The following is a 10,271-nucleotide window of genomic DNA, read 5'->3' as shown; positions in this document are numbered from 1 at the left end:
GCGCAAATTTGGTTGTTTACATCTGTGCTGCAAAGTTTTAACATAGAACTGCATATAGCACCGTTTTTAGACGTAATCTATAGCGATCTACACATTGCGCTGCTCAAAATCTTCGTATCTATAATAATTAATTAATTATGTGCGATAAATTTTATAATAATTCGCAAACAATGAAAACTACTGCAAGTTAAGTGCATAGTATAACTTAACTAGTTTAAGAATATGCGTGATGCAGCCCAAAATATTATATAGTGCCGTTCTTTACGTCATGAATTTTTACAAACAATTTTCCCTCAAACTTTCTTCATTGCTCTTTACGGGCTTAATTATTTATGAATCTTAACATATGACTACGGCACTCGATCCGCTTTGACGAAACGTTTTTGGTGAATGCTCGCTCATCCCTGTATGTCGGTATTTACTATTTTTATTAATATTTCAGCATTCGCGATATTAACCTATTTTGAGGTCAGTATAACTTTTGCGTATCGTGAGTTGAAATAAAGATCGATCTTTCAGAAGGTGCATATTGCTGGCCACAATCCACTCCCGCGTCGCTCTTCACCGCAAGTTACATAATTTTCGCGTAATCCGCGAAAAACCAAACAATGCTCCAAGCTGCAGGCCACGTGGCCATCGGAGATCATCCCACCGACTGTTGCAAATCTCACGCGGGCGCGCCACACGCCTCCGCGAATCGCGCGATGTAGCGAGCTCACTCTCCACAAGGCGATCCTTGCATACTAGAAATATATAAATATCCATCTAGTAACGGGGGTTTGTACCGTCACAGGACTTAACATCTGAGCTCATCAGTCCCCTAGAACTTCGAACTACTTAAACCTAACTAACCTAAGGACATCACACACATCCATGCCCGAGACAGGGTTCGAACCTGAAACCGTAGCAGTCGCTCGGTTCCGGACTGAAGCGCCTAGAACCGCTCGGCCACAGTGGCCGGCCATGTCTAGATAGCGGCTACAAGGGTAGCGGAGTGCACATGTGGGTTTTTTAGGTTAGAGAATTCCCTCCCTAGGCCCGACAAGACGCCTCCTGAGACGCGGCAAGGTAGGAGTAGGGAAAATGCAACAGCGAATAACGATATTAATGTGCTAATAGTAAACTGTAGGAGCGTCTATAGAAAGGTCCCAGAACTGTTCTCATTAATAAACGGTCGCAATGCCCACATAGTACTAGGGACAGAAAGTTGGCTGAAACCAGATGTAAACAGTCATGAAATTCTAAACTCAGATTGGAATGTATACCGCAGAGACAGGCTGAACAGTGAAGGGGGAGGCGAGCTTATAGCGACGAGAAGTGCAATAGTATCGAAGAAAATTGACGGAGATCCGAAATGTGAAATAATTTGGGTGAAGGTCACGGTTAAAGAAGGCTCAGACATGGTAATTAGATGTCTCTATAGGCCCCATGGCTCAGCAGCTGTTGTGGCTGAGCACCTGAAGGATAATTTGGAAAATATTTCGAGTAGATTTCCCCACCACGTTATAGTTCTGGGTCGAGATTTTAATTTGCCGGATATAGACTGGGAGAACAAAGAATGCAGTGAAATTTTTTAAAGTGAAAACTACTATGAGCAGTTAAACAGAGAACCGACTCGTGGCGATAACATATTAGACTTTCTGGTGACAAACAGACCCAAACTATTTGAAACAGTTAACGCAGAACAGGGAATCATCGATCATAAAGCGGTTACTGCATCGATGATTTCAGCCGTAAATAGAAATATTAAAAAAGGTAGGAATATTTTTCTGTTTAGCAAAAGTGACTAAAAGCAGACTTCAGAGTACTTGACGGCTTAACACAAAAGTTTTGTCTCAAGTACAGATAGTGTTGAGGATCAGTGGACAAAGTTCAAAACCATCGTACAAAATGCGTTAGATGAGTATGTGCCAAGCAAGATCGTAAGAGATGGAAAAGAGCCACCGTGGTACAACAACCGAGATAGAAAACTGCTGCGCAAGCAAAGGGAACTTCACAACAAACATAAACATTGCCAAAGCTCTGCAGAAAAACAAAAATTACTTGAAGCCAAATGTAGTGTGAGGCGTTCAATGAATTCGAAAGTAATGATCTATGTACTCACTTGGCAGAAAATACTAAGAAATTTTGGTCTTATGTCAAAGCGGTAGATGGATCAAAGCAAAATGTCCAGACACTCTGTGACCAAAATGGTACTGAAACAGAGGAAGACAGACTAAATGACGAAATACTAAATGTTTTTTTCCAAAGCTGTTTCACAGAGGAAGAGTGCACTGTAGTTCCTTCTCTAGATTGCCGCACAGATGTCAAAATGGTTGATATCTGAATAGACGACAGAGGGATAGAGAAACAACTAAAATCGCTCAAAAGAGGAAAGGCCGCTGGACCTGATGGGATACCAGTTCAATTTTACACTGAGTACGCGAAGGAACTTGCCCCCCTTCTTGTAGCGGTGTACCGTAAGTCTCTTGAAGAGCGTAGCGTTCCAAAGGATTGGAAAAGCTCACAGGTCACCCCCGTCTTCAAGAAGGGACGTCGAACAGATGTGCAGAACTATAGACCTATATCTCTAACGTCGATCAGTTGTAGAATTTTGGAACACGTATTATGTTCGAGTATAATGACTTTTCTGTAGGCTAAATATCTACTCAGTAGGAATCAGCATGGGTATCGAAAAAGACGATCGTGTGAAACCCAGCTCGCGCTATTCGTCCACGAGACTCAGAGGGCCATAGAAACGAGTTCCCAGGTAGACACCGTGTTTATTGACTTCCGCAAGGCGTTCGATACAGTTCCCCCCAGTCGTTTAATGAACAATTGGACTATCAGACCAATTGTGTGATTGTATTGAAGAGTTCCTAGATAACAGAACGCAGCATGTCATTCTCAATGGAGAGAAGTCTACCGAAGTAAGAGTGGTTTCAGGTGTGCCGCAGGGGAGTGTCGTAGGACCGTTGCTATTCACAATATACATAAATGACCTTGTGGATGACATCGGAAGTTCACTGAGGCTTTTTGCGGATGATGCTGTGGTATTTCGAGAGGTTGTAACAATGGAAAATTGTACTGAAATGCAGGAGGATCTGCAGCGAATTGACGCATGGTGCAGGGAATGCCAACTGTATCTCAGTGTAGACAAGTGTAATGTGCTGCGAATACATAGAAAGAAAGATCCCTTATCATTTAGCTCCATTATAGCAGGTCAGCAGCTGGAAGCAGTTAATTCCATCAATTATCTGGGAGTACGCATTAGGAGTGATTTAAAATGGAATGATCATATAAAATTAATCGTCGGTAAAGCAGATGCCAGACTGAGATTCATTGGAAGAATCCTAAGGAAATGCAATCCGAAAACCAAGGAAGTAGGTTACAGTATGCTTGTTCGCCCACTGCTTGAATACTGCTCTGCAGTGTGGGATCCGTACCAGATATGGTTGATAGAAGGGACAGAGAAGATCCGACGGAGACCAGCGCGTTTCGTTAAAGGATCATTTAGTAATCGCGAAAGCGTTACGGAGATGACAGATAAACTCCAGTGGAAGACTCTGCAGGAGAGACGCTCAGTAGCTCGGTACGGGCTTTTGTTGAAGTTTCGAGAACGTACCTTCACCGAGGAGTCAAACAGAATATTGCTCCCTCCTATGTATATCTCGCGAAGAGACCATGAGGATAAAATCTGAGAGATCAGAGCCCACATACAGGCATACCGACAATCCTCCTTTCCACGAACAGTACGAGACTGGAATAGAAGAGAGAACCGATAGAGGTACTCAAGGTACCCTCCGCCACACACCGTCAGGTGGCTTGCGGAGTATGGATGTAGATGAACAGTACCGAATAGTAAGTGAAGGTTTTGGAAGATGATTTCATCCCCATTATCCGATGTGATGACTCAGATTTCGACAAGATGTTTTCATGCAAGACTGATCTCGTCCCAATCGAAGCAAGAGAGTGTTTGATGTCAGGGAGGAGCACCTGGGAGACCGCATTCTGGCTCTGGGTTACCCAGAGGCCACTGGCGTGGGCCTCGATTGGCCGTCGTGTTCTCCGGATCTGAACACATACGATTGCTTTTTGTGGAGCTCTATTAAACGCAAGGTATAGAGCAATAACCCCAGAACCACTGCTGAACCATTCAGGAGATCATCGACACCATCGAGGTACCGACACTTAACCGTTTCATGCAGAATTTGGCTATTCGTCCTCTCCACATCATCGCCAATGATGGCAGCCGTATCGAACATTTCATAACTGAAATTCGAATATCTGTAGTGACGGTTACATGTTGAATAAAGTGTGTGCACGCCGTACTTTGTAATGAATTTAGGTTTTTTCATATAGTTCAGTAACTGTGTTCAAATGTGTTTGAAATCTTAAGGGACTGAACTGCTAAGGTCATCAGTCCCTAAGCTTGCACACTACTTAACCTAAATTATCCTAAGGACAAACACACACACCCATGCCTGAGGGAGCACTCGAACGGCCGCCGGGACCAGCGGCACAGTCCATGACTGCAGCGCCTGAGACCGCCCGGCTAACTCCGCGCCTCGTAGTTCAGTAATTGTCACTCTGCAACTTCCAGCTGTCTGCAGTGCGGGATTACCCAATTACTACCAGGAGCAGAGCAGGCGATGATCATACTGACAACGCAGCCATCATCATACGTCCAGAATCTTCAAGGCGACCATCTACGGACCACAATGTCGTCTTTAACAGGACCATCTTCGCCTCTGGACGACGCAGAAAGAACGATGACTTATATTGTATCCCATCCCATTATGCTTTCATCGCAGGGCACTGTGGTGATACAGGTGATGCGGATGAAGTCCCCTCCATGGTTGTGCCAACCTCAGCCTTCACCTCTGACGTCAGGATCCTCAGATGTCTTCGGACACTGATGCCCATGTGTGCAAAGAAAGCTGTCCGAAGAGGCGGAAAAAACGCCGGCTGGTTTCATCGGGCTTTTGCCAGATATTATCTCAAGAAGAAGATGACTCTGACAGCAGTGATTCTTATCCGCAGGAAAAAACAGTCGTCGAACCTCCAGTCCGACCGGTGGTGGGGATGTCATTGGGGATTTATATGCACCGCGAAGTGCCTATGGACGCAGGACATAAGGTGGACACAATCCACAGCTCCAAGGTGGATGAAACACTGACCGCTAAAGATATATTGCCTCAGCAGGACGACCAACAACCCAGCACTCTGTTGTGCTCCAACAATCTCAAAGAAGGGTCGCATATCGGGGCGTCCGCAGAGGCTGCAGCATCTTAGGGATGCTGTGCTGCTGATGGCGAAGCCGTTTGAGACCACTGCAACGCATCCTGCCCTCACTACCGCATCCCATATCACCATTCATCGGCAAGCTTATCGCATAAGCGCTATATATCTCAGTAACATCGGTACAGGGGCTAAGCTCCAGATGCTCTACGATATGTTGAATGTGGTGGACCTCCATGTCGCCCTCCTGCGCCTCGATCTGCTACCCATTTAGAGGTACGAAGTCTACAAACACTGTGCATGGATAAGGGCTGCAGTATGGCAATAATCCTGAAGGAAGTTATTAAGGCGGATAACATGATCTACCTCCCATCGCCTCGGGGACTCGCAGTCACTTTTCGGATCGTCAGGATTACCAACATACGCACCCTCCAGTACTGATAAATGAAAAAGCGGGTGTGGTTTTATATGTAAAAGGTAGCACCATTGTTTTGGGGCTGTTACGACTTCGTCGTATACCGAAGTGACCAACTGCGTCTTATTTCTCAACCAGCACTAGCCACTCAGCGAACTGCCTCGATCGTGTCTACATCTTCCCAGATCTTAACTGCAGCGCCACTTGATGCGGATCTATGGCTGATGGCATTCTCTGACCACGTCGCAAATGTCTCAACGTTATCCTTACGACGGCAGAAGAAAGGACAAATGGAAACTGAATTGTGAGCTTCTCAAGGAAAGAAAGTGTTTGCGACTGATAATGGAGAAATGGAGGGAATGTGAGAGGCGCCTGCTTGGTGTCCACGATTCAGTGGTGACTCGAATGCTTCAAGCCTTCCTTTCGACTCACGCTGATCCAATACAGCTGCGAAACAATGTGTTGACATCGCAAAGTAATAGAGTACTGTTCCATGCTGCTGTAGGAAATCTCTGCCGAAACGCCATCTGCTGCACGTCAGGTGGATACTACAGCATTTAAAGGTCAAGATCATTATGTTCCCACGACAGTGTCTATAAGGGACACTAGTATGTGCTCATATAATCCACAAAAAAAGTGAAGCTGGAGAACGGTAGTACATGCTCTCAACATGTTGGGTGGCCGACGCCTGACGCCCCAAAAGGAGATCTCAAATGCTTTTGTTTAACATTACCAGCTATTCTATGCAGCAGAGGATCATGACGTCTCTGTGACGGAAGACATTCTCCATTTGCTTACTGATGTTCTCGATGCAGATGCTGTGGCGACTGTAACAGACCCGATCACGACTGACGACATTAAAGATGCTCTTCTCAAATTGGTTGCCAAAAAATCACCTGGCCCAGATAGTTCTCAACTTGAGTTGTACTGCGCATTCAAAGACCTCACGGCTTTTCACTGGGTAATGATGTACCAGGAACTGATGAACGCTGGTGTCCCCCTACAACCTGAATTAATTGAAGGTCTACCTCTCCCGATCTCTGCGTAATCGGGGGCGTTGATTATTATCGCCGATGATCATTATCTGCCTTTAACTATGCTTAACAGTGAATTCAAAATTTTTACCCGGATTCTAGCCGCTCGCATTTTGTGTGGCACGCCCGAATTGTTTCCTTGGACCAAAAGGGCCTAGATGGTAACAGTAGTATACAGACGTCGCTCAGAGATTATAGGGACTTCATCACCCTGGCAGAGGCCTGTCGTTTGAGTGGGGAGCTTTGGTGTCAGTAGACTTCGACCACTGCTTTTGTTGGGTGAATCTCGGCTGCCTAAAGGTGGAGGTGTTGTGGCTGATGGACTTCGATCCTTCCACCCTCTCCCCCTGATCTTTACTTTCATTGTCATGCGTCTACTCGGAGGTAATGCGCCGGGAGTGACGATCAACAGACGCGCTGCTGGCCCGATTACCATCTCCGATCTGTATGGCAAAGATGCCAACTGTTCTGTATGCCATCGCCCTCGAACCACTATTATAAGGACAGTTATGCCGGCCGACGCGAAGTGTGGTGTCACCACCAGACACCACACTTGCTAGGTGGTAGCCTTTAAATCGGCCGCGGTCCGTTAGTATACGTCGGACCCGCGTGTCGCCACTATCAGTGATTGCAGACCGAGCGCCGCCACACGGAAGGTCTAGAGACACTTCCTAGCACTCGCCCCAGTGGTACAACCGACTTTGCTAGCGATGGTTCACTGACAAAGTACGCTCTCATTTGCCGAGCCGATAGTTAGCATAGCCTTCAGCTACGTCATTTGCTACGACCTAGCAAGGCGCCATTACCAGTTACTATTGATACTGTAAAACATGTACCGTCAAGAGTGACGTTCACCATTTATGGATTAAAGATAAGTATTCCACCAGCTACGTCAGTTTTTTCTACACTCTAATTTCCTTGTCCTGTTCCTGACCTCATGCCAGCCTGCGTGAGCTAAAACGCGTGCCTTTCGGCTTCCTCTCATACCGGTGTTGGCTCTCCTGCCAACCCACAACAGGAAGTACATTGAGAGGTCATGCTTTCATCGGTCGAGCGTACGTAGACGCTTTCGTATTATCGTCGCGATAGGGTGAAGAAGTGCAAGGCACACTGGAATAGACTGCCAGATACTGAACTGCTGCAGGCATCCATGCGAACTTTGCGAAGTTTGGCGCAGTGGTAAAAGGAAATAGTTTCCCGAAAAGAACTGAGGCCCCATTCCGACTGCAATATACACATAAACGTTTGCGATTTCTCTTCACAGTTGACGCAATGCGGACATTAACTATACCTGACTTTTTCAACGGATATGCAGGAGCATCCGAGTCAACCTACTCCGGACATGCAACATGATTCAAAGGGTTGCTTATGTTAACATTTAACTGGTGTCCATCATACCCAACCAGGCTACCATTTTACAGACGCTAAAGACGATGACGTAACGGTTGATGGCTGTCTTTTGCTGCTTCGTGAGAGCTGGTATGATACTGAAAATTCGTTATGATACGCTCATCCTACCCACCAACAATGGAGGCCAAGATCTCGTCAACTTCCAAGTACGAGATGCTGCTTTGTATGTCAATACGATGATAAAGTTGTGGAGCCGACGTCGGCACAGCTTAACGTCCACCCCAATCGTAGAGCATCAACACTTTTTTCGTTTCCAGAATGAGATTTTCACTCTGCAGCGGAGTGTGCGCTGATATGAAACTTCCTGGCAGATTAAAACTGTGTGCCCGACCGAGACTCGAACTCGGGACCTTTGCCTTTCGCGGGCAAGTGCTCTACCAACTGAGCTACCGAAGCACGACTCACGCCCGGCACTCACAGCTTTACTTCTGCCAGTACCTCGTCTCCTACCTTCCAAACTTTACAGAAGCTCTCCTGCGAAACTTGCAGAACTAGCACTCCTGAAAGAAAGGATATTGCGGAGACATGGCTTAGCCACAGCCTGGGGGATGTTTCCAGAATGAGATTTTCACTCTGCAGCGGAGTGTGCGGTGATATGAAACTTCCTGGCAGATTAAAACTGTGTGCCCGACCGAGACTCGAACTCGGGACCTTTGCCTTTCGCGGGCAATTGCTCTACCAACTGAGCTACCGAAGCACGACTCACGCCCGGTACTCACAGCTTTACTTCTGCCAGTACCTCGTCTCCTACCTTCCAAACTTTACAGAAGCTCTCCTGCGAAATTTGCAGAACTAGCACTCCTGAAAGAAAGGATATTGCGGAGACATAGCTTAGCCACAGCCTGGGGGATGTTTCCAGAATGAGATTTTCACTCTGCAGCGGAGTGTGCGGTGATATGAAACTTTCTGGCAGATTAAAACTGTGTGCCCGACCGAGACTCGAACTCGGGACCTTTGCCTTTCACGGGCAAGTGCTCTACCAACTGAGCTACCGAAGCACGACTCACGCCCGGTACTCACAGCTTTACTTCTGCCAGTACCTCGTGCTTCGGTAGCTCAGTTGGTAGAGCACTTGCCCGCGAAAGGCAAAGGTCCCGAGTTCGAGTCTCGGTCGGGCACACAGTTTTAATCTGCCAGGAAGTTTCATATCAGCGCACACTCCGCTGCAGAGTGAAAATCTCATTCTGGAAACATCCCCCAGGCTGTGGCTAAGCCATGTCTCCGCAATATCCTTTCTTTCAGGAGTGCTAGTTCTGCAAGTTTCGCAGGAGAGCTTCTGTAAAGTTTGGAAGGTAGGAGACGAGGTACTGGCAGAAGTAAAGCTGTGAGTACCGGCCGTGAGTCGTGCTTCGGTAGCTCAGTTGGTAGAGCACTTGCCCGCGAGAGGCAAAGGTCCCGAGTTCGAGTCTCGGTCGGGCACACAGTTTTAATCTGCCAGGAAGTTTCATATCAGCGCACACTCCGCTGCAGAGTGAAAATCTCATTCTGGAAACATCCCCCAGGCTGTCGCTAAGCCATGTCTCCGCAATACCCTTTCTTTCAGGAGTGCTAGTTCTGCAAGTTTCGCAGGAGAGCTTCTGTAAAGTTTGGAAGGTAGGAGACGAGGTACTGGCAGAAGTAAAGCTGTGAGTACGGGGCGTGAGTCGTGCTTCGGTAGCTCAGTTGGTAGAGCACTTGCCCGCGAAAGGCAAAGGTCCCGAGTTCGAGTCTCGGTCGGGCACACAGTTTTAATCTGCCAGGAAGTTTCATATCAGCGCACACTCCGCTGCAGAGTGAAAATCTCATTCTGGAAACATCCCCCAGGCTGTGGCTAAGCCATGTCTCCGCAATATCCTTTCTTTCAGGAGTGCTAGTTCTGCAAGTTTCGCAGGAGAGCTTCTGTAAAGTTTGGAAGGTAGGAGACGAGGTACTGGCAGAAGTAAAGCTGTGAGTACCGGGCGTGAGTCGTGCTACGGTAGCTCAGTTGGTAGAGCACTTGCCCGCGAAAGGCAAAGGTCCCGAGTTCGAGTCTCGGTCGGGCACACAGTTTTAATCTGCCAGGAAGTTTCATATCAGCGCACACTCCGCTGCAGAGTGAAAATCTCATTCTGGAAACATCCCCCAGGCTGTGGCTAAGCCATGTCTCCGCAATATCCTTTCTTTCAGGAGTGCTAGTTCTGCAAGTTTCGCAGGAGAGCTTCTGTAAAGTTTGG

The 10,271-nt window shown here is 47.1% G+C and overlaps 2 non-coding genes across 2 annotated transcripts; both read right to left on the bottom strand.

Moving 5' to 3' along the window:
- Nucleotides 1-8,702: 8,702 nt before the first annotated feature.
- Nucleotides 8,703-8,777, bottom strand: Trnas-cga (transfer RNA serine (anticodon CGA)). The gene has a single exon. It is a non-coding gene; the product is annotated as a tRNA-Ser (tRNA).
- A 226-nt stretch (nt 8,778-9,003) lies between these two features.
- Trnas-uga (transfer RNA serine (anticodon UGA)) lies at nt 9,004-9,078 on the bottom strand. Its single transcript has one exon. It is a non-coding gene; the product is annotated as a tRNA-Ser (tRNA).
- Between the last annotated feature and the right edge of the window lie 1,193 nt (nt 9,079-10,271).

Source organism: Schistocerca cancellata, chromosome 4 (genome assembly GCF_023864275.1).
Source record: "Schistocerca cancellata isolate TAMUIC-IGC-003103 chromosome 4, iqSchCanc2.1, whole genome shotgun sequence".
Classification (NCBI taxonomy): domain Eukaryota; kingdom Metazoa; phylum Arthropoda; class Insecta; order Orthoptera; family Acrididae; genus Schistocerca; species Schistocerca cancellata.
The sequence above is the reverse complement of the archived record's forward strand: the minus strand, read 5'-3'. Positions and strand labels throughout refer to the sequence as shown.